This window comes from Solanum tuberosum, unplaced genomic scaffold (genome assembly GCF_000226075.1).
Source record: "Solanum tuberosum cultivar DM 1-3 516 R44 unplaced genomic scaffold, SolTub_3.0 scf00727, whole genome shotgun sequence".
NCBI lineage: Eukaryota > Viridiplantae > Streptophyta > Magnoliopsida > Solanales > Solanaceae > Solanum > Solanum tuberosum.
The window spans coordinates 102,032-107,696 of NW_006239659.1; the positions used below are offsets into that span (position 1 = coordinate 102,032).

A 5,665-nucleotide genomic window follows, 5' to 3' on the forward strand; every position below is an offset into this window, starting at 1 on the left:
AATTCAAAATAAATTATTTAATTATAATAATATAAAACACAAAAATATAAAAAATTGTTAATATGATACTGTTTTATGTATGGTATTATGATATTTATATTCCTATCATGTCAAATAAAAAAAAATTATATCAAAAAAGGGAAAATAATTTAAAATATACTCGTAAGTTATGAAATTATCAAGACTAAAATTAAAGGGTATGAGTTATGAGTAGTTATTATTTATAAATATATTTAATTAGAAAAACTTAAAATATTAGAAGTTTTATTTGTCATTTTATAATAAGAAAAAGGACACAAAGAAATTCTCGACGAAAAAAATGTCAAATAACTTGAGCATAAATTTAACTACCTTATACATGCTCTTAATAACAACAATTACATGAATAATGTAAAAATCAAGATAAAAAGATATCAAGAAAATATATAATAAATAAATAAATAAAGGAGAAGGTAATACAATACAAGCATCATTTTTACAATTTTCATTATAAAAAAATATGAATTCAATAAATCGATTCATCAATTCATTATTCTTCGAACCCTTATTGTTATCGGCATTCATTTCACAAGCCGGTCTTCATTGAAGAATTTTATTCTTCAAGATTCAAACATAAATATAATACCACACACACACACACATATACACTTCAAATATGAAATAATAGAATGATCAAATTTATAAAGATAAAATGATGGAATACCATAAGGTGTTTTAAATTTTAAATTAAATATTTAGGAGTTATGATTATGAAAAGTATGAGTTATGAATATTATTAAGAGTGAATATGGAATAAATGAGTTTGTGAATGTAAGTACTTTTAATAAAAACAAATAAAGGAGGAATAAAAACAAAATAAAGAAGAGAGGAAATAGTGCTTAATGTCTATAGTTACGTGGGAACTATTTCATGAAAATGGATATCAACCTTTGTTGTTTAAATGAATCTCAAGAAGTAGTTTTAAATTTTTTATTAAATTATACAAATAGAAAAAATTAAGAAAAATGTCAAAAATTTGATTAAAAAAATTAATGAAATTGGAATTTTTTTAACAATCATACTAATTTATTGTCTATAAGTTATTAAATTAATTATTATATTTATTAATGAAGAATTGAGAAGTCACTCCAAATTTCAATCATGCATTCTCCTTTCTTAATTACATTCAATTATTCTACTTTAATTAAGAAGATAGGGGAAAATAAAAAAAAATATCAAAAATAAAGGAGAAAAAAAGATAAATATGAATGGTGGCCTTAAAGAGGTGTCACATCATCTCAGAACAAAAAAATTGTACTAACAATATTAAATTAACGTACTTAACTAAATAAGATAATAACTTTTTAAAATATTTACATATAAATAATAAATATTAGTTAATTTTATTACTTTTTATAAAATTCAAGAGCGAGGTAAATATTTTTATTCTATTGTTAAAAATAATAATAACATGACATGACATTTCATTAGGAGTGAGGTTTATATTTTGAGGAAAATAGGAATAACTCGGTAATATTGTGGTCCTAAAAGAAACAAAAGTGATTACAAGACAAATTTCCAAACATGGATGATTATCTAAGGAATTTGCTCCCAATTTTTTTTTACATCAAAATTCAATACTTTCTCCATCCCATATTAGTTGTGTTAGTTAGTTTATATATATATATATATTAAATTACTTGTTTATTCATTAAATTAAAATAAAATTAGTTAAGTTTTTTTCTCACTTTATCCCTACAATTAATACTCTTAAGGAAATATTATTAAAAAAAAAATTAACTAAAAAATAATGGATTCATTAAATGTTTTGAATTTCATGAAAATTAGTAGTGTTATTCTCAACGTGGAATATAATTATTGAAATTGTAAAATATTATTATTGATCAATAAATTAATAAATATTACTTTGAAGAATGTTTGTAAAATTTAATGAATATACCTTATCCCCCCCCTCCCCCCTTAAAAACAAGTGATACTAAAAAGAAAGAAGAATGGAAGAATAAACAACAATATCAAAAAATTGGAAGAAAGTGAGTGAATATAAATAAATGCTTCTTGGGCAGTATTTTTTATTGGGAAGAAAAAATTCTTGGACAGTGTAGTTTTCTTGAAACCATCTAGTGGTTTAAGACTTTTTTAGTAGTTTTACTTTAAAGGGTACTTTGGGTACAACAAAAAAAATGAATTTACCCTATCACCCTTTTCATTTCTGCGAAATTACAACCTTACCCTGAAAAAGTAAGGTCCTGCCATTTCGTGCCAAAAAAGTGTCATGCCAAATATATTTTTCGTAATTATAAAAGCCCAGCAGATAAGAGATGAATGAATATTGAGTTAATAACTTTGATGGTCACTCAACTATCAACTTTTTTCACAGAAAGTTACTCAACTTTCATTTTCAACTCAAAAGTCACTCAATTATGATTTCTTTGCACAGAAAGTCACTCAGCCTATTTAATTATTTTTTCACTAAAATTTGCTAACATGGAATTTTTATTTTAACCAAAATTTTAAGAATTAAATATATATCCATTTAAATCATTTAATGATCCGTCTCATTTAACCCGACCCGTTAAAAATATAATCTTGAACATTTTATTTTTCCTAAATCATTACCATTAATGATCCAGCACTGTCTGTTTGTTCTTCAATGGTAGACCCTTTATTCCTACACATACAATTTTTTGTTTGTCATTTTCTCCCCTCTTGATTGGGAGTCTAGATGTAGATTATCCCTTTTTGCTTTTCATTATATCATAGTGATTGACACTATCAATAAATTTTCTCTGTGGGAAATGTCATCTTCTAGATGAAATTTCTGGATATTTAAAAACAAGAGGTGAATTTAATCCTCACATGTCAACTTGAATGTATACATATCATCTTGAACTTTTTATTTTGTTTAAAAGATTGTTTTCCTATCGTTCCGAATCCTGATAAAGTCATTTGTCATGCATTCATATGTACAGTGGGAGAAGAAGTGCAATCTATCGAAGAAGGGAGCTCTTGATGGAGGATCTCGTGCAACGTCAATTGGACCGTCGAATGATATCCAAAATAAAACTAACTTGATCTGACTATCTAAATGCGAGTTCGAGTCATCAAGGGAGCAAAAAGGGTGGGAGCTCCACGGTAAAAAAAAAAATTGTTTTGAAAAAGATAATATTTTTGCTCTTAACGTTGATGTTTCAAATAGTGTTGTACCTTTACAAAATTATACATAAAGGAAAAGAAAAGAGAATAAGAACGCTAGGGAGAAAGAAGGGAATAAGAGAGAATGATTTAGGAAATTGATGGTAAAATAAAAATTTTAATATTATATTTTTAGTGGGGCGGGTTAAATGTGTCGGATCATTAAATGGTTTAAATGGATATATATAGTTGGTTCTTAAAATTTTGGTTAAAAATAAAAATTTCATGTCAACAAATTTTAGTGAAAAAAATAATTAAATAAGTTGAATGATTTTCTATGCAAAGAAGTCATAGTTGAGTGAATTTTGAATTGAAAATGAAAGTTGAGTGACTTTCTGTGAAAAAAGTTGATAGTTCAGTGCCCATCAAAGTTATTAACTCAATGAATATTTATTCAGAAACAACTTCATTATTATTATTCAGACTTGTTTGCTACTTTTGTTGTTTGTCAATTGTCAATCCTAATGTAATGGCCAATTTAGAAATTCAAATTCAGATCTGGAAAATGTTGAAGCCCTCAACTCCTACCCCAAATCATTTTCGGACCCTCAAACTTTCATTTTTCGATGAGCTCGCTCTTCCTGTATATGTCCCAATACTCTTCTACTACTTGCCCAGCATTAAAACATCATGTGATAAGCTTCAAAAATCTTTGGCGGATACGCTAACCAAGTTTTACCCTCTAGCGGGTAGATTTAGTGAAGATGATGATGAACTCTCAATTCACTGCAATGATGAAGGTGTTGAGTATATTGAATCCAAAGTCAATATGGATCTTGCTGAATTTCTCCGTGAAGCACTCAAGATTGATCTTCTTCCTGAAATGGATAATCGGCCACAAGTCCATTACTTGGAATCCAAGTGAACATATTCAATTGTGGAGGACTAGTCATAGCGATACAAATTTCACACAAAATAGCTGATGCCTTTACTTTAGCAACATTTGTCAAGGAATTGACACACACTAGCCTTATAGGGACACTAAAAGCTGGCTCTCTCTAAAGTTTCAGTCACTTGTCATCGCTCTTTCCCACCAGAGTGCTATCAGGAACTCAGTTTCCATCATCAGCTCCGAACATTAATACTACTCGCCCTAAGATTGTCACAAGGAGATTTATCTTTGATGCTTTAGCAATAGCAAACCTCAAAAATACAATTGAAGATTCAAGTGACATCAGACCTACTCGAGTGGTGCTCATTATGTCATTAATATGGAAGGTTCTTGTTTGGCATTCAAGGAACTCGTCTTTATTATTTCTTATTAATTTGAGATCATTAGATGATGATGCTTTAGGGAATTGTACAATGTATGGAATTGCTAATATGGAGGCAAGAAAGGATGAGTTGAATCATTTTGTAAAGTTGATAGGAAATACAATAGGGGACACATGTGTAGCCATTGGTAAGCGTTGATGACATTTCCTCTTTAGTTGTTAACAATCAGAGAAAAGTTATAGAGAAATTTGCCCAAGGAGACGAGATTGACATTTATCCGAGCACTAGTTGGTGCAGATTTTCTTGGTATGAAGCTGACTTTGGTTGGGGAAATTAAATCCATTCTGGATGAGCCTCGTTGAGTGCGATGCTTTTGAAGGAATAATGTTAGATTAGGTCTTAGGCCTAACTCACACCCCAAAAGCTAGCTCAAAGGGAGGAGGATTGCCCAAGCCTTATAAGGAGTCCACCCATCTCATTAATCACCGATGTGGGACTTTTGTCATTCTTTAACACCCCACCTCAAATAAGTCTGATGGACACAAAAGATGGTGATGGAATAGAAGCATGGGTTTCTTTAAAGGAGAATGACATGGCTCAATTCGAGAGAGACCCCAACATTTTGTCATCCACTTCAAAACTAGCACTCCATTCCTTTTGGATAAAATGAAACTATATAGTAATATTTCTTGCTTTAATTTGTATTGCTTGTCCGTTCTTGTTTTTTTCATAATAAAATAATAGTAATTACGTACCTTCTTTTGAAACTCTGTGTGTTCATTTTTACTTGTCACACTTTGATTTGACACATTCATTAAAAAAATAATTATTGATATAAGTATTTTATCAAACTATCCCCTATTAAATGATGTCTTAAAATAAGTATTTTATTCTGAGCGTAAAACATGAAAAAAAATTATTGTCTTTTTTTGATAGGTTAAAAGTGACAAGTAAAAATATAAATCTATTATAGAAATAAGTGACAAGTAAAAGTGAACGGAAGGAATAATAAATTGTTTGAAATTAATAAGACGGAACAAAGCCGACCTCCAGATGGAATATATTTGGATAATGCTAGCTTTAATTAATTTTTCACCAAAGTAGGGGTAGAAAGACAATGTGGAATTTCCGTATATAGTCACTTAAAAATAACTTAATTATGCTTCATAACTATAATTTGTTCATTACGATTCGTAGCTACAATATGTTAGAGGGAGGAGAGATGCAAGCGAAATTGGAAGAGGGAGGAGAGAGATGG

At 29.0% G+C, this 5,665-nt stretch overlaps 1 pseudogene; it reads left to right on the plus strand.

The window, feature by feature from the left end:
• The first annotated feature begins 3,661 nt into the window (after positions 1 to 3,661).
• Positions 3,662 to 4,605, plus strand: LOC102596422 (acetyl-CoA-benzylalcohol acetyltransferase-like; annotated as a pseudogene).
• The last annotated feature ends 1,060 nt before the right edge of the window (positions 4,606 to 5,665 follow it).